Raw genomic sequence first — 19,799 nt, 5'->3', positions numbered from 1 at the left:
CCGAGCCGGGACTTCCGCCCGCAGGTAGCCGGAAGGAGCACAAAGCTCGCGGGACCGGGCGAGGCAGGGCAGAGGGCCAAGGGGGCGGGGACGCGGCGCGGGGCAGTGTGGGGCGGGGGCGGAACGCCGCCCGGCCGGGTGTCGGGTTTTGTGTCAGCACCCCGGTGGGTCCTCCGGCGGGACATGGCAGGCTTTGAAGCCCGGCGAGCCCTGGCCGTGGGCAGCCGCTGGTGGTCCCGGTCTCTGACCAGGGCCCGGGAGCCGAGACTGCTTTGTGCGGCGGGTGGAGCCGGGTTCTTCCCCTTAGCGGCGACCACGACGACGCGGAGGCACTTCTTATCCCGGTGAGGGACAGAGCAAGGGGGCTGAGGGACCGGGCTCCGGAGCCCGGGGAGCTGTGTTCCGGGCCAGTGGGGAGGCCAGGAAGCTTGCCCCGACCCGGGCCCGCCGAGGGTGATTGGTGTTCGACCCGGGAGAGGGTCCCAGGCAGGGCGCCGATCTGCGCCAATGGGACGTGTGCCAGGAGCAGAGGGAGCGCGGCCGGGAGCCCTGGGTTGTGCAGTAGCTGGAGAGACTGTGTGGGGTATGGTTCTGAGGAGGAACTAATAACTCTCTTAGAGTGAATCCTACCTCCCTGGCTGGGGGTTCCCTGAGCACCGCTGTTAGTGAGCAGCCTTTTAATTCAGCCCTAAGGCTTTGACTTGAACCCCCAAGCCCCGGAATGGGTCAAGGACTCTGAAAGATGCTAGTAGGTGGGAAACCGGACTCTTAGAGCTGGGCCCTGTGTGGATCCCAGGTTTCAGTGTGACTGGTTCTCTCTTTGTGACTTGGGGGAGGAGGGTTGAGGTCATGGAGAGGGTGTGAGCAGTGTCTCGGGATGGGGCAGGTTGATCATATTGGGAAGGGTGAATCAAGTGGGAGGAATCATCAAGTTCACATCTCCTAAATAGGAAGGCTTAAGTGATCCTAGAAGGAGGAGATCTGTCCAGAGAGGTGAGTGAGAGAGCTGACCTTTTATTGGCTGAGATTTGAAACAGATATTGGAGAAGGATGATACCTATTTGTAATTTAAGATTCCTGTGAAAACTGTTACAAAATCTGAACAAAATCTGAACAAAAAGTTTAGCAGACTATAGTAAGTGCTGTGCAGGCAGTAGAGTAGGAAATCTAGAGATGATTAAGTTCTTCAAGGGCAGAGTGATGACTACAATTAAGAAGAGGAGATGGATGTGGCATTAGATCTAGATCTAGACACTAGTCTCTGAAGGGGAGCGCATGCTAATCAGACAGAGATATTGCTCCCAGGGAGCTTACAGTCTCTGTTGGAGATAAGACATGGACACAAATAACTGAAATGCAAAGTGGGAGGAACAGTTAAAATTCTGAGGGAGGTCAGCAGGGTGGATCAGGGGAGAAATGGGGGTAACGGGCACATTTAAGCAAGGTAAGAGGGTGTGATGGGAGGACTGCTGAGAGTAAAGATGGAAGAAAGTGACCTGGGAGCAGTTCTAATACTGGGATATTGGGGAAGTCTTCACCAAGGAGGGGCCCGTTGCTGGATCTCAAAGGAGGGAAGGCAGAAGAGAAGCTCTGGGGTGTGGTGGTTTGGTAGGACCCTTACCTGCTTCAGTGGGTCCCACTGTCCTGAACCTTCTCTGCTCTCGATGCCCTGGCCCTGCAGTAACCTAGCAGCTTTTTCTAGTATATAAATACCATTGCCTTCTCAACTTTTCAGTTGCTTGTTCTTTTCCCTCCTGATCAGAAACTGAGCAGAGGGCAAAGTTTTGGAGACGGTTGGTGTATTTGAGGTGCCAAAACACAATGGAAAATATGAGACTGGTCAGGTGAGTGCTGGGCTGTTTCCCCTGTCATTTTCAACGTATTCTTTCCTTCTGAAAGGAGTTGGATTTGGTCACGGGCCTGAATGTTATTTTTTCTGCGTTGGTGTTTAGTGCCAGACCAAAACCACAAAATTTTCAGGACAAGGCTTCTGTTTTTCTGGATTTGAATGCTCTGGGTGTGTCAGTGAGTTCTCTTTCTAAGTTAGTGTGTCCAAAGATGGTTTGGACTGTAGTGAGGACAGAGCCAAGTTACCGAAGAGTCCTCTCACATAGTAGAGGGTAGGAAACCAGCTTTCAGAAAAGCAAACTTTGATGCTTTGTCAAAGTTGAACTAATTGCAGTGTTGGAAGCTGAATGTGAGGCTCTTTCTCTGTGTCAGCTTTGGGCCCGGTCTGCTGAGATAGATGGAAGACCCTTGTAAGTAAGGAGGACTTTTTATTTATTCAGCATTTTTTTTCTTGGTATGCTGACAGTGGACCAGGCATTGTACACTGGGGTTAAATCAGAGAGTAAGGTAGACATGGTTCCTGCCTTCATGGAGTTTACAGTCTAGGGAGCAATAAAGATATGCAAATGGTCAGTGGTCATACACTGTGCTAAGTGGAAGAAAGCAGATCAGGGAAGGGTTCCTAGAGGAAGTGATGTCTAAGCTGTGATCTAAAGGATGAGCAGAAATTGGCCAGGTGACAAGGGGGTAAGAAAGAGTGTTCCAGGCAGAGAGTGAGTATGGTCTGGGTGGGTCACAGAGTTCAAAGGGGAGAGTGGCAAGAGCTGGAGCTGGCATTGCCTCCACCTGTGTTTTTGTGGTCCTGGCCCCACCTGGGTGGATTTGCTGGACAGCAGACTCACCAAGGCTTCCCCTTCCTCCCAGCTTTTCCTTCATAGTGTTTTTGGCTACTGAGGCGTCGTCTTGTTTCCCTGGCAGGCGAGACTCTGTGACCGGGATGTGGCTTCTACAGCTCCAGAAAAGTAGGTTTCTATGTCATTGTGCCTTACGGTACCATCAGGAGGAGAGGAGACTTGACTTATGGCCTGAAGAGTTGGCAGACCTACGCAATTGGGGTCCCAGGGGTGAAGACAGCATCATCTTGGACCTTGCGAATAGTCCCAAAGTACTTCTCTGGCACTAATACCCATGGAGACCAAGATGCTGAGTGCCAGGGATAGTCTTAAGCCAGAGGGTCCCTCTAGGCCTCTCCAGGATGTCTCCCATCTCCTCTGAATTGTCAGTATTATAAGCACACTAGAGAGCATTTGGGGGGCCGGTCTTCTTGATGTTCAGTTAGAATCTTTCCCTTAATTTCATATCATTCCTGGAATACATTACATATATATATGTATGTGTGTGTGTGTGTGTGTGTATATATATATATATATATATATATATATATATTTTAAATGCCTGACTCCATTAATTGATCACAGAAAAGCCCTAGGATGTGAGAAGAATAGGGTCCTCTGGGCTCAGGGGACAGAGGAAGCAATTTGATTTTCTCAACATACCCCTCTTCTTCCAAGAGACATCCAGAGAGCAAGACAAATGGTGACTGTACCATGGGTCCTCCATGCTCCATTGTTTGCCCCTGATTGGGGAGCAGCTAAAGATCAGGCATCCTCCTGCTTAGGCAAGGCCGTGGTAAGGAGCTGGGCAGCCACTGCTCCGGTTTCTCTTGGGGTGATCTTTGGCTTCTCCCACTCCACAGAGCAGAGAACCCTGCTGGCCATGGCTCTAAGGAGGTGAAAGGCAAAACTCACACTTAATATCAGGTGCTGATCGATGCTCAAGACTGTCCACATATAGTAAGTAAGGATGGCTGGGCCTGGGTTTCTCTCCTTGGGAAAGGCCTGAGCCCTGATGGGGAGGAAGGAAGGGAGAGGGGTAGTAGAGCTGGATCAGCACTAGGCCCCAAGCCCCTGGGACTGGACAATGGCCGAGAACACCACTGACTCCCTTCTTGCCTTAGTCTCAGAGATCTCAGACAGAAGCTGTGACCTTCCTGGCCAACCACGTTGACAGTCGGGCCCTCTATGCCATCCCAGGTGAGCGGTTAGCATCTGAATGGTGCCTATTGATGAGGGGTCTGGTGTGTGTCAGGGGGAAGGTACTGATGCCTTTCTTAGGTCCTTCATCGCTGGGAGGAGTTATTGATGCTGAGAGGGGTGATGCCGGGGTTGTCCCACCTGGGGGCAAGACCAGGAATTGTCTGTTTCTTCTCAGCACCTTTCCTCCTCTCCTGTGTGAGTTTCACTGTTGTCTTTGCTTCCCTGTGCCAGGCCTGGACTATGTCAGCCATGAAGACATCCTCCCCTACAACTCCACTGATCAGGTTCCCATCCAGCACGAGCTCTTTGAAAGATTTCTTCTATATGACCAGACCAAAGGTAATGTCTTAGGAAGAGAAGCTGGAACAGAAGGGCCTGTTCCTCAAAAAACATCATCATAGAAATAATTCCAAAGCTCTATTTCCACCACCTTATTCAGCCCTCACATTAGACTTGTCAGGTAGAGGGCTGCCCTCTCTTCCTGGCAGTGAAGGCTCAGAGATGGTAAGTGGCTTAAAGTTGCTAGTTAGTGGTGGAGCTGGATCTAAAAGCCAGGACCCCTAAGTCCCAGTCTAGTTCTCTTCCCGTGATATCAGACTACCTCTTCAGGGCTTATTCTTGGTCGGCAGCTCTGTGTCTTTTTTTAACCTGTTTGCTTCATTTTGGGGCATCCTGTTCCCCTGGGCCATGGTAGGAAGGGTTTTCTAGGAGGGGCAGTTGGAAAGTACCCCACAGGCAGAGCCTGGTTGCAATGCCCTGGACTCTGGCTTGGACTGACCAGGGTCTCTTGCCCCAAGCACCCCCTTTTGTGGCTTGGGAGACACTACGGGCCTGGCAGGAGAAGAATCACCCCTGGCTGGAACTCTCCGACGTTCACCGGGAAACAACCGAGAATATCCGTGTAACTGTCATCCCCTTCTACATGGGCATGCGGGTATGTGCCCTGCCTGGGTCCCTTCCCTCAGGGATAGACCCCAGATTCTGTGCGATGTCCCTGTGGTTCTGCTCCCAGGTGCTGCATGTGTTGGGTGAGGGCTGAGGAAATTTTTGGCAATGGCTGATACAAGTCCTGGAAGGGGGATCCCCACAGGTACTGGTCCCTCTCACGGGACCCAGAAATGACTTCTCTAGGCTGACTCTTCCCTTTTGGCCCACAGGGACCCATGTTTATGAAAAATACACAAACTTGTTTAAATCAGTGTATACATTCATTGAACATTTATTGAGCTGTTTCTTGCCTGGCTGTAAGCTAGACCCTGGGGATACAAACATAAGTGAAACACTATTCCTGCCTTCCAGGAGCTCCTGTAGTGGGGGAGACCAGTGTACAGCAGTAGGGGAGTGTACTGCAATAAGGGAGGTAAGAGCACAGAGGAGGAGGGCAGCAGCTTGGGCCACCAGTGGCAGGAGGTTACCTTGTTGGGGAGGGTGGTGAGAAAGGTAAGAGCTCGGTAGCTGATTTTGGTTGGCATCTGGCTCTGTTGGCGATTTTGACAAGAGGAAGAGGAGAGGGAGCAGGGCTGAACCCAGAGGAGGCTGCTCTCCTGTGGGCTTGTGGGCAAGAGATCAGTCATCATCATCCCGCAGATGTTTACCGCTTTGCTTTGTCTCTGGAAATCTTCTGGAATAATCCTTCTCCACTGGAGAGATGTTGATTGGAACGGACTTGATCCTATCCTCTGGAACTTAAATTCTTTGTGTTTCTCCCCTGTCCCCCCAGGAAGCCCAGAATTCCCACGTCTACTGGGTGAGTGTGTCTCTCAGGGTGGAGGAGGGGAGCTCGGCAGTGTGCCCGGGGGGACAGGTGGGAGGTGGGGGAGTGGACCTCCTGGCAGGGGGGAGGCTGCGCAGTACAGCCTTTGTTGCCCTTGCTCTCCCTAGAATTGTGAGCAGGCTAGCCCATGGTCTAGTTCTTTCTCAAACATGAACTCTCCCCCTCTCCCCGTAGTGGCGCTACTGTATCCGCTTGGAGAACCTGGACTATGGGTATGCATCAGTCCTAATTCCATAGGGCAGGCAGCAAACTGGCAACTCTAATGAAGATACTCGATGAACTCCTCAGGAAATGAACTGGCAACTTCGACAAACTCCTCAGGAAATGCTTCACTGGGCAGCCAAAGAAGTGAAGGTCCTCTGTCTGTCTTGCTTTAAAGTCTTTAACTGATTGATTGGATTAAATCCAGCCAATTGCATTCTCTCATTGTGGAAGACATGCCCTTCATTGAATCATCAGCTGCAACTGCAGCCAATTGACTGATGATTTAATAAGCCAGCCTGTTGGTTTATTAACCAACCACAAACATCCTCACAGCAATGGTTAGGCCAGTGCTTGCTTGACCAGACAGTTGGGTACCATCATCTGGATGAGTTGACACATGAACGTAACCATCACAGCTGTTTCCCTTTTTGTCCAAGAAGATTTTCTCAATCCCACAATGCCAGGGCCAAACTCATCCCTGAGAGTTATGTGCCACATAGTGGGGAGGGCAGTGAGTTTACCTGCTGAGTGGGCTTAGAGAGAGAGACCACATCTGAGCAACAAAAGAAGTTCTCTGGGGGTGACTCTTAGGCACAATTATAAGTAGGCTTAGCTTCTCCTTTGCAGTAACAAGCTTCATAAGAGCAAGCCCCAAGTGGGGAAATATAATATTTCTACATTTTCCCCCAGTCCTTCAAGGAGGCTTTGCAAATACATTTTTATTCTCTGCCCAAATTACTCTGGGATGCATTGGGGCTTCACATTAACCTGTCCAAGCCAACCAGATTTCACTCTGTATTCAGAGTTCCATGTAATTATGTTGTTCAAATAAACTGATCATACTAGTTAAATTGTATAGTGTGCTACAAAAAATACAGATTTTGCACCTTATAAACATCTCTTCCTTTGGTCTCACACAGAAATTGAAGTTTTAAAACACCATCAATATCACCCTTTACCTTTTAGTCTGATTTACCTTAGTCCTAACCAAGTCCATTTTGTTCCTGTCTTTAACTGAAGTCTGATCTCTTTTTCAGACTCTTTAATATTAGCTGTATGGTGTAATGCTGACATTCATAGCTGCCAAATTCTGGCTCTGAGTCTCAGATGTCAACATACTCAAAGTTCCAGGGGCCGACCAGGTTATACACAAAGAGCTCAGCATCTCAGAATTCAGAAATAGCCTTTACAACTCAGGAATGGAGTTACTGCTGTAAGAGCTTACAATCTAGGAACCTTTACAATAAGCCTTCCCCTGATAATCTGTGCTCTAAGATTCAATTCTCAGAGTTTGCAGATTATAGTTAGTCTGTATTAGTGAGGCATCATAATGTTTGTCTTTTCATTTCTGGCTTATTTCATGCCACATACTGTCTTAAAGTTCCATTCACCTAGTTGCATGCCTCACAACTTCATTCCTTCTTGCAGTCACTCAGTATTCCATAGTATGCATACACCACAGTTCACCCTTCTGCTCATCAGTCGATGTATCCTTAGGCCACCTTCATCCACTGTGAATCATGAATACTGCCACCATAATCCTGAGTGTGCAAATGTCCATTCATGTCCCTCTTTTCAGGTCTTCCAAGAATATACCCAATAACAGGGTTGCAGGACCATACACAACCCCATAGTTAGCTTCCTGTGGAACCACCGCACTGTCCTCCAGATGGCTGCATGTGATTAGGTACATCCGTCTCTCCACATTTTCTCCAGCACTTGTATCCTTCTGTTTAATTTTTAGACAGTTTTATTCACACACCATACATTTCCTTCTAAGTAAACAATCAATGGTTCCCTCTATAAACATGGTTATGCATTCACTACCACTATCTATATGAGAACATTTCCGTTTCTTCCACAAAGAAAGAGGAAGAGGTGAACAAAGAAAGAGAAAAAAAGACTAGGAAAACAAAAGAAAAAATAAAAATAAAATAAAAAGGTCAGAGAACAACACTAATGCCAACAATCCCATACCTGTCCCTTATATTCCCCTCATAGACATATAGCTTTGGTATATTGCCTTTGTTACTGTTAATGGAAGCATATTACATGTTACCATTAACTATAGACTGTAGTTTGCATTGATTGTATTTTCTCCTCAATACCATCCATTTTCAATACCTTGCAAAGTTGATATTCATTTGTTCTCCCTCGTGTAAAAACATTCTTGTATTTGTACATTTAATCACAATCATTGGTGACTTTAGGTTTCAATAAGTTACACCGTCCCAGTCTTTATCTTTTCTCTTTCCTTCTGGTGTCCTGCATGTCCCTAACCTTCCGCTTTCATCCATGCTCACAGTCATCTTTGTTCAGTGTACTTATAATATTGTGCTACCGTCACACAGTATTGTGCTATCCATTTCTGGATCTATACAATCAATCTTGTTGAAAATTTTGTATTCCTTCTGGATCAATGGCTTTACCAATCTTTACCCTCTTTCTATCTCCTGGTATCTCCATTTCTACACTCTTCTCCAAACCTCTCTCTCCTGTCTTTTCCTATTTCCTATTTTTTGTAGAAGAGGTATCCTGTTCAGGAACTCTCTCATTGTCTGTTTATCTGTAAATATTTTAAAATCTCCCTTGTTTTTGATGGACAGTTTTGCCAGATATAGGATTCTTTGTTGGCAGTTTTTCTCTTTCAGTATCTTGAATATATCATACCACTGCCTTCTCACCTCCATGGTTTCTACTGAGAAATCTACACTTAGTCTTATTGAGCTTCGTTTGTATGTGATGCACAGCTTTTCTCTTGCTGCTTTCAGAATTCTCTCTTTGTCTTTGACATTTGACAATCTGATTAGTGTCTTGGAGTAGGTCTATTTGGATCAATTCTGTTTGGGATACGTTGCGCTTCTTGGATCTGTAACTCTATGTCTTTCATAAGAATTGGGAAATTTTCATTGACTATTTCCTGTATTATTCTTTCTGCCCCTTTTCCCGTCTCTTTTCCTTCTGGGACACCTATAGCACATATATTCATGCACATCATGTTGTCATTAAGTTCCCTGAGCCCCTGCTCATATTTTTCCATTCTTTTCCCTATCCCTTTTTTTGTAGGATTTCAGATATTCTGTCCTCTAATTCAGTAATCTTTTCTACTGCCTTTCTAAGTCTGTTGCTGTATGTATCCACTGCGTTTTTCATCTCTTCTTTTGTGCCTTTCATTCCCATAAGTTCTGCCATTTGTTTTTTTAAGCTTATAAATTCTTCCTTACGGTCACTGTCCTAGTTTGCTAATGCTGCAGAATGCAAAACACCAGAGATGGATAGGCTTTTATAAAACGGGGGTTTATTTCGCTACACAGTTACAGTCTTAAGGCCACAAAGCGTCCAAAGTAACACCTCAGCAATCGGGTACCTTCACTGGAGGATGGCCAATGGTGTCCGGAAAACTTCTGTTAGCTTGGAAGGCAGCTGGCGTCTGCTCCAAAGCTCCAGCCTCAAAATGGCTGTCTCCCAGGATGTTCCTCTCTAGCAAGCTTGCTCCTCTTCAAAACATCACTCCCAGCTGCACTCAGTTTCCTCTCTCTGAGTCAGCTCATTTATATAGCTCCACTGATCAAGGCCCACCCTGAATGGGCGGGGCCACGCCTCCATGGGAACATCTCATCAGAATCATTACCTACAGCTGGGTGGGGCACACTCCAAGCAAATCCAACCCGCACCAAAACTTCTGCCCCACAAAACCACAAAGATAATGGCATTTGGGGGACACAATACATTCAAACCGGCATAGTCACCCAGTGTCTTTTTATATCCTTCATCTCTTTTGTCACATTTTCCTTCAACTCACTGATTTGATTTGGAAGATTTGTTTGAACATCCTTAATTTGTTGTTTCAACTCTTGAATCTCAGTTGAGGTGTTAGTTTGTTCCTTTGGGTTGTATCTTCTGTTTCCTGGTGTGGCTTGTGATTTTTTGCTGTCTTTAGACATCTGATTTTCCTGATTGGTTTATTCTGGTGGTTGTTTCCTCTCTTTGGGCATTGTTGCTTAACTTAATCATCCTCAGAGGCTGCTTTGGCTCTTAGAAGAGGCTGTGTCTACACAGGTGAACTGAAACTGCAATATTCCTATACTCTCACACTGCTGGCCAAGTCTGGCTCAATGTGAGGCTCCACCTGTGGCAGAGTTCTCCCTCAGCTCACCCAGTACTCCAGCCATCCCAAAGGCAAGGAAACAGTTACCAGCTGCTGCTTCCCTCAAAGGTGGGGGAAGGGTTTTCAGACCAGTGCTGGAAATGCAGTCTCTGTCCATGATTTCTCAGTCTCTTTGTCCCTCACTGACCTGGGCCTTGAATTGTCCTCCCTTGTCCCCCAGTTCTTCAAACAGTGGGGGTATGTCTCACTGCAGTGAGAGATTTTAAATTCTGTGTCCCTGGTGGGAGGGATCCCATCTGCTGATTCTGTGCCTTTCCCACACTAAGCCTGAGTAGGGGGGAGGGCAGAGGACTAGCTGGTCTGGGATGGAAGATTCCTAGCTGATATTTCTTCTCTTTCTTCAATTTGGCATTTGCAGGGTCAATATCCGGTCTATATCCTCCTCCAGAGTTACAAACAATTCAGAATTGTCCTTTTTCCATTGAATCTCTGGAGAGGAATTTACAGTAGCTGTTTGTGTCACCATGTTGACATCACCCTCCTCTCTGCTTTTGGTTGCAAAGCAAGCCTCCCCCCACTGCCTCTGAGTGGTGACATTGCTGCCCCCTCTGAACCTCAGTGGCTCCATCTTTGAGATTTATCACCTTCTACTTTCAGCAGTGCTGACCTGAGTATATGTGCCATTAATCTCTTTTTCCCCCCAGACTGTAGGTGCCTTGAAGACAAGGCTGTACCCTAAGCATCTCTGCTTTGCTAACACAAAGCTGGGGCTCAAAAACTGTTACTTGGTGTAATTCTGAAGGGAACCTTGGGTGTAAGAACAGCCAATTGATGATGAAATGCAGACCTATCAAATTTCAAGGTGTTTTGTTGCTGGTGGGAAAATAAGACCTGGAAAGCACTGTGGCTCTAGAATTAGCAGATGGTTTCACACTGCAAAATCAAAACGTTATAAACAATAAAATATAAATTATAAAAAATAAAAACAATGAGTCCATTGTTTACAATAGGGTTCACTGTACAGTTCTATGTTCTTTAAAATTTTTAATCCTAGTAATATGTACAACCTAAAAATTTCCCCTCAAACAACATGCAAATATATAATTCTGTGCTGTTAATTGTGTTCACAATGTTGTGCTACTGTCACTACCATCTATTACCAAAACTTTACCACCAACCCAAATAGAAACTCTATAAAATTTGAACATTAACTCCCCATTGCCTACTCCATCCCATTGTGAACTATATTCTAGATTCTGGCTCTATTTCAGTTTGCTTATTGTATTAGTTAGGGTTCTCCAGGGAAACAGAATCAATGAGAGGTGTCTCTGACTATCAAATTGTAAAAGTGACTCACACAACTGTGGATATGCATGAGTCCAAATTCTGTAGAGCAGTCAACAAACTGTCAACTCCAAGGAAGATGTCCGATGAACTCCTCAGGAAACGAACCGGCAACTTCGACGAACTCCTCAGGAAATGAACTGGGATCTTTGATGAATGTGTTTGATGAACTCCTCAGGAAACGAATGCGCAACTTCGGTGAACTCCCCAGGAAATGCTCCACTGGGCAGCTGAAGAAGAAGTGAAGATCCTCTATCTGTCCCGCTTATAAGTCTTCAACTGATTAATTGGATTAAATACAGCCAATTGCATTCTCTCATTGTGGAAGACATGCCCTTTGATGAGTCATCAGTCACAGCTGCAGGCAATTGACTGATGATTTAATAAACCAGCCTATTGGTTTATTAACCAGCCTCAAACGTTCTCACAGCAATTATTAGGCCAGTGTTTGCTTGACCAGACAGCTGGGTCACCTGGCCAAGTTGACACAGGAATCTAATCATCACACTTATTCTAATAATTTCATATCAGTGAGATAATACCATATTTGTCCTTTTTGTGTCTGGCTTATTTTCCTCAACATTATGTCTTCAATATTCATCCATGTTGTAGCATATATCTGAACTTCATTCATTTTTACAGCTGAACAATATTCCATTGTGTGTATATATACCACATTTTGTTTATCCATCCATCAGTTGATGGTCACCTTAGGTTGGTTCTATCATTTGGCATTTGTGAATAATGCCGCTATGAACATTGGTGTGAAAATATCTGTCCAAATCCCTGTTTTCAATTCTTTTGTTTATATTCCTAGAAGTGGGATTGTTGGGTTATATGGTAATTCTACACTTAATTTTCTGAAGAACCATCAGCTGCACCATTTTAAATTCTCACCAACAATGAGTGAGTGAACTATTTCTCTGTGTCCTCTCCAATGCTAGTTAATTTTCCATTAAAAAAAAAAAAGTCATTCTTGTGGGTGTGAAACAGAATCTCATTGTGATTTTGATTTGCATTTCCCTAATAGTGATGATGTTGAGCATCTTTTCTTGTGCTTCTTGGCCATTGGCATATCCTGTTTGGAGAAATGCCTATTCAAGTCTCTTGTCCATTTTTTTTTTCTCCATAGGTTTTTATTTTATTTTATTTTTGTTATGATGACACAGATGCAACATAAAATTTCCCACTTTAACCACTTTCAAATATACATTGTAGTGGTATGTACCACACTCACTATGTGATACCATAACCACCATCAATTATCAAGATTTTTCCATCACCCCAAACAGAAACTCTGTACCCATTAAGCAGTAAGTCTCCATTCTCTGCTTCAATCCCCATCCCACCTGCGATAGCCTATGATCTACTCTTGAGATAGCTTTTTTCTCTCTCTCTCCCTGCTCCCCCCCATATTAATTACAATCACAATATTGTGCTTCCATCACCAACATCCATTATCCAAACTTTATCACCTTAAACAGAAACTCTACATCCCCTTAAGCAACAATTGCCCCTTCCCATTTCTTCCTTCCCTGCTCCTTGGTAATCTGTAATCTCTCTGTCTCTATGGAATTTACTTATTATAGGTATTTCATATAAGCAAAATAATATAATACTTGTCTTTTTATGTCTGGTTTATCTCACTCAGTATGATGCCTTCAAGGTTCATCACATTATAGCATGTAACCTTCTTACAGTTGAATAATATTCCACTGTATGGATTTACCACATTGTGTTTATCCATTCATCTGCTGATGGACACTTGGGTTGCTTCCATCTTTTGGCAATTGTGAATAATCTTGCTATGCTATGAACATTGGAATACAAGTGTTCTGGTTTGCTAATATTGCTGGAATGCAAAACACCAGAAATGGAATGCCTTTTATAAAAGGGGGTTTATTTGGTTACACTGTTACAGTCTTAATGCCATAGCTGGGAAGGCACGTGGCTGGTGTCTGCTCTGGAGTTCTGATTTCAAGACGGCTTTCTCCCAGGACATTCCTCTCTAGACTGCAGCTCCTCTTCAAAATGTCACTCTCAGTTGCTCTCCAAAATGTCACTCTTAGCTGTGTTTCAAAATGGTGTTCTCCAAAATGTCTCTGTGCCAGCTTTTCAGGGCAAACTGAACTAGTATCAGCAAAACTCTGCTTTCAACAGCCATCTTCAAAATGTCCCTGTAAGTTGCAGCTGAGAGCTCCTTCTGTCTGAACTTTTATAGAGCTCCTGTTAACTAATCAAAGCCCACACTGAATGGGTTGGGCCACGCCTCCATGAAAATTATCTAATCAGAGTTATCACCTACAGTTGGGCAGGTCACATCTCCATGGAAGCAACTTAATCCACTATTCCAACCTAATCAACACTAACACATCTGCTCCCACAAGATTGCATTAAAGAATATGGCTTTTTCTGGGGGACATAATATACAAACTGGCACAAGTATCTGTTCAAGTCCCTGCTTTTCAATTCTTTGGGGTATATACCAAGAAGTGATATTGCCAGATTATATGGTAATCCTACATTAAACTTTTTGAGGAACCACCAAAGTGATTTGCAGACCCACTGCTTTACAAACCCACCAAAAAAGTATAAGATCTTGCCCATTTTTAAAATGGCTTGATTGTCTTTTTATCATTGAGTTATAGGGCTTCTCTAATATTCTAGATATTAAGCCCTTATCAGGCTTCCAAATATTTTCTCCCATTGTGCAGGCTGTCCTTCTACCTTCATGATAAAGTCCTTTGCACAAAAGATTTAATTTTGATGAGGTTCCATTCATCTATTTTTTCTTTTGTGGCTTGTGCTTTTGTGTAAATCTCAGAAAGCATTAACTAACACAAGGCCATGAAGATGCCTTCCTACATTTTCTTCTAGGAGTATTAAAGTCCTGATTCTTTATATTTAGATCTAGGATCTCTTTTTTTTCCACTTTTTAAAAATGTAATTTTATTGATATATATTCACACACCATACAATCCATCCAAAGTAAACAATTGATGGTTCACAGTATCGTCACCTAGTTGTGCATTCATCACCTTGATCATTTTTGAACATTTGTATTACTCCAGAAAGGGAAATAAAAAGAAACAAGAAAATGCCACACACCCCATATCCCTTACCCATGCCTCTTATTGAATTTTTTAAAATTCAATTTTATTTAGATTATTCACATACCATACAATCATCCAAAGTGTACAATTGTTCACAATACCATTATATTATATAGTAGTGCATTCATCACCACAATTAACTTTTTTTTCAATTTTAGAACATTTTCATTACCCCTCAAACCCTGTCATACCCCTAACCCTCCTTCCCATTATTGACTCATAGTATTGGTATAATACATTTGTTACTGTTGATGAAGGAATATTAAAATATTACTAATTGTAGTACATAGTTAGGAATAGGTACATTTCCCCCTATATACCCTCTATTATTAACTTTTAGTTATAGTGTCATGTGTTTGTTCTGGTTCATGAAAGAAATTTCTAATATTTGTACAGTTAATCATGGACATTTTCCACCACAAGATTCACTGTGTTATACATTCCCATGCTCTAACCTCCAGCTTTCCTTCTGATGACATACATGACTCTAAACTCCCCCTTTCCACCACATTCACACACCGTGAAGCACTGTTAGTTATTCTCACAATAATGTGTTACCATCACCTCTGTCCATTTCCAAACACTTAACTTCATCCTAGTTAAAATTCTGCTCATAATAAGCAATTACTCCCCATTCTTTATCCTCATTCTATATCCTGGTAACTTACATTTCATGTCTATGAGCTTACATATTATAATTAGTTCATATCAGTGAGCTCATACAATATTTGACCTTTTGTGTCTGGCTTATTTCACTCAACATAATGTCCTCAAAGTTCATCCATCAACTCTTTTTTGTTTTTTTTAAGATGGTTTTGTTCACACACCATACATTCCATCCTAGGTAAACAATCAATGGTTCCCTGTATAATCATGCAGTTATGCATTCACCACCACAATCACTATCTAAAGACAAAAGAAAAGGAAAGAAAAAAAGACGGCTAAAAAGCAACAAAGAAAAGATAAGATTAAAATAAAGTAGCATAAAAAAAGTCAGTCAACATCACCAATGCCAAGAATCCTATAGCCCTCCCTTATATCCCCCTCTTATAGGCAGTTACCTTTGGTATATTGCCTTTGTTACATTAAAGGAAGCATAATACAATGTTTCTGTTAACTATAAACTCTAGTTTTATTTTATTTTATTTTTTTTATTAAATTCAGTTTTATTGAAATACATTCACACACCATACAATCATCCATGGTATACAATCAACTGTCCACAGTATGATAACATAGTTATGCATTCATCACCACGGTCTATCTCTGAACATTTTCCTTACATCAGAAAGAACCAGAACAAGAATAAAAAATAAAACTGAAAAAAGAACACCCAAATCATCGCCCCATCCCACCCCATTTGTCCTTTAGTTTTTATCCCCATTTTTCTCCTCATCCATGCACTAGATAAAGGGGGTGTGATCCACAAGGTCTTCACAATCACACTGTCACCCCTTGTAATCTACATTATTATATAATTGTCTTCAGGAGTCCAGACTACTGGGTTGGAGTTTGGTAGTTTCACGTATTTACTTCTAGCTATTCCAATACATTAAAACCTTAGACATGTTATCTATATAGTGCATAAGAATGTCCACCAGGGTGATCTCTCGACTCCATTTGAAATCTCTCAGCCACTGAAACTATTTTGTCTCATTTTCCATCCCCCTTTTGGTCAAGAAGATACTCTCAGTCCCATGATGCTGGGTCCAGATTCATCCCTGGGAGTCATATTCTGCATTGCCAGGGAGATTTACACCCCTGGGAGTCGGGTCCCACGTAGGGGGGAGGGCAGCAAGTTCACCTGTCGAGGTGGCTCAGTTAGAGAGAGAGAGGGCCACATCTGAGCAACAAAGAGGTACTTGGGGAGACTCTTAGGCAATATTATATGCAAGTTTAGCCTCTCCTTTGTAGTAATGAGCTTCATAAGGACATGTCCCATGATTGAGGGCTCAGCACATCAAACCACCAGTCCCAATGTTTGTGATAACATCAACAGCAGTCCAGGTGAGGAAGTCCAACACTTCTGCACCTTCTCCCAGATCCTCGGGGCTGGGGAGGGGGAGGCTGTAAATATATTTTTTATTATCTGCCCAAATTACTCTGGGATGTGTCACTATTTCACTCCAGCCTATACTAACCTGCCGTATCTCACTTCCTATTCAAAGTTCCATGCAATTGTGGTGTTTGAACAAATCGACTGTAGAGTTGCACCGTTCAGAAAATTTAGATCCTGTACCAAATAGATATCTCTTCCCTTGGTCTCATATAGAAGTTGAAGTTTTAAAACACAGTCAGTTTCAACCTTTACCCTTTGGCCTGGCTTGCCCTGGTCTTAACCAGACCTGCTTCATTCATATCACTAATTGAAGTTATAGACTCTAGTTTGCATTGATTGTATTTTCCCCAATACCACCCCATTTTTAACACATTGTAAGGTTGACATTCATTTGTTCTCCCTCATGTAAAAACATATTTGTACACTTTATCACAATCATTGACCACTCTAGGTCTCATTAAGTTGTACAGTCCAAGTCTTTATCTTCCCTCTTTCTCTAACCTTCCCCTTTCAACCATATTCACCATCATCTTCAGTGTATTTATATTATGTGCTACCATCAACCAATAATATGCTGCATACCTCTCACTCCTGTATTTTCCTATCTGTCTTTAGTGCTCCCTTTAGTATTTCCTTTAGATCAGATATCTTGTTCACAAACTCATTGTCTATTTGTCAGAGAGTATTTTAAACTCTCCTTCATATCTGAAGGACAGTTTTGCCAGATATAAGATTCTTGGTTGGCGAGTTTTCTCTTTCAGTATCTTAAATATATTACACCACTGCCTTCTTGCTTCCATGGTTTCTATTGAGAAATCCGCATATAGTCTTATCAAGCTTCCCTTGTATGTGATGGATCACTTTTCTCTTGCTGCTTTCAGGATTCTCTCTCTATCTTTGACATTTGATAATCAGATTATTAAGTGTCTTGGCAAAGGTCTATTCAGATCTATTCTCTTTGGGGTACACTGTGCTTCTTGGATCTGTAATTTTATGTCTTTCATAAGAGATGGGAAATTTTCAGTGATTATTTCCTTCATTGTTGCTTCTGCCCCTGTTCTAGTTTGCTAATGCTGCCAGAATGCAAAACACTAGAAATGGATTGGCTTTTATGAAAGGGGGTTTATTTGGTTACAAAGTTACAGTCTTAAAGCCATAAAGTGTCCAAGGTAATGCATCAACAATCAGGTACCTTCACTGGAGGATAGCCAACAGTGTCCGGAAAACCTCTGTTAGCTGGGAAGGCACATGGCTGGCATCTGCTCCAGAGTTCTGGTTTGAAAATGGCTTTCTCCCAGGACATTACTCTGTAGGCTTCAGCTTCTCTCCAAAATGTCACTCTCAGTTGCTCTTGGAGTGTTTGTTCTCTCTTAGCTTCTCCAGAGTCAAAGTTGGCTTTCAAAGGCCATCTCCATAATGTCTCTGTAAGCTGAAGCTCCTCTGTCAGTTCCAGTGCATTCTTCAAAAGTGTCCCTCTTGGCTGTAGCTCCTCTTCAATATGTCACTGTCAGCTGCACTGAGTTCCTTCTGTTTGTCATCTCATTTATATGGCTCCAGTGATTTAATTTAGACCCACCCTGAATGGGTGGGTCAACACCTCCATGGAAATTATCCAATCAGAGTCATCACCCACAGTTGGGTGAGGCACATCTCCATGGAAACATTCAAAGAATTACAATCTAATCAACACTAATACATCTGTCCACACAAGATTACATCAAAGATAATGGTGTTTGGGGGGACATAGTACAATGAACTGGCACAGTGCCTTTTCCCTTTTCTTCTCCTTCTGGGACACCCATGACATGTACATTCATGTACTTCATGTTGTCTTTCAATTCCCTGAGATGTTGTTCATATTTTTCCATTCTTTCCCCTATCTGTTGTGTGTAGGATTTCAGGTGTCTTGTTCTCCAATTTCTGAATGTTTTCTTCTGCCTCTTGAAATCTGTTGTTGCATGTCTCCATTGTGTTTTTCATCTCTTGTGTTGTGCCTTTCATTTCCATAGGTTCTGCCCATTGTTTCTTCAAACTTTTGAGTTCTTCCTTATGTTTGCACAATGTTTTCTTTATATCCTTCATCTCTTTTGCCATATTTTCTGTCAACTCATTGAATTGGTTTTTGAATTGATTTAGCATATTTATTTGAGGATCTTTAATTAGTTGTTTCAATTCCTGTATCTCAGTTGAAGTTGAAGTTTGTTCCTTTGACTGGGCCATAACTTTGTTTTTCCTAGTGTAATTTGTAGTTTTCTGTTGTCTAGGCATCTGGTTTCCTTGATTACTCCAATCAGATTTTCCCAGACCAGAATGGGCTCAGGTCTCAGGAGGGGGCTTTATTCAGAATCAGGTTTCCCTGAGGGTGTGTCTTAGAAGATAGACAGAATTTCCTGTGAGACCTCTAGCCACTGTGCTTTTCCTAACCTACCCAAGAGGTGGTGCCTGTCAGCCTGTTGCTCTCCACTGGTATAAAGAGGTGTGATCCCTTTAATACTCAGCTTAAGTTGTTTCTGGTTTGATTGTTTTCTCCCAGGACCTGGGATCTGAGTTCTGAAGGGAGGGCAGGCATTTGAGCTGGGCCCCACTTCCCTCCTCTTAGGGAAAATACATCCCCTAGGGAGTTATCTTCTGCATTTAATTACTCCTTTGTCTCTCTGGCTCTGTTAACTCCACCCCTGCCTGGGTCAGCACACCAGGAATTGAAAATGCCTGAGGCTTTCTCCACTGAGCCACTCAGATTGAGAGAGGAAAAAAAGGAGAAAGAAAGCCCCTTTTCAGAGCCAGTCCTTGGCCCCCAGTTTTGCCTGTCAGCCAGAGATAGTACCTGGTCTTCTGTGCTCCTTTTCCAGTATTCTAAGCTCAGCCATCTCCAAAAGCCTCTGTATTTTTTTTCCTGTCAGCCCCACCTCCTCTCCACTGGGAGTGACCTCAGGATAATTTGCTGTTTGATAGGAGTTTATCTATGCTTGTGGCTTGTATTCAGCAATCCACATTTGTTAATTAAAACCCCATTTGGAGCTAGGTTAAGCTATATTCACTTGCTCCGGGACTGCTGCTTTCTCCCACAGTGAAGTTTTGCAGCTTAGCCTGCTGTGGGGGTAGTTTTTACTTACAGCTTTTATGCTGTGATCTCAGCTATTCCACCCATTCAAGGCTGTTGTACAATGTGGGGACAGTCACAGTTGTCCCCCAGCAGTTGTTCCAGACTATCTACTAGTTTTTACTGGCTATTTACTAGTTGCTCTAGAGGACTAACTAAGTTCCACACCTCTGTATGCCACCACCTTGCCTCACCTCCCTTCTCTACCCAATT

General features: G+C 43.3%; 1 pseudogene; it reads left to right on the top strand.

Annotated features, from left to right (window-relative positions):
* Positions 1–114: 114 nt before the first annotated feature.
* LOC119513598 lies at positions 115–6,012 on the top strand (annotated as a pseudogene).
* The last annotated feature ends 13,787 nt before the right edge of the window (positions 6,013–19,799 follow it).

This window comes from Choloepus didactylus, chromosome 18, assembly GCF_015220235.1.
Source record: "Choloepus didactylus isolate mChoDid1 chromosome 18, mChoDid1.pri, whole genome shotgun sequence".
Classification (NCBI taxonomy): domain Eukaryota; kingdom Metazoa; phylum Chordata; class Mammalia; order Pilosa; family Megalonychidae; genus Choloepus; species Choloepus didactylus.
The sequence above is the reverse complement of the archived record's forward strand: the minus strand, read 5'-3'. Positions and strand labels throughout refer to the sequence as shown.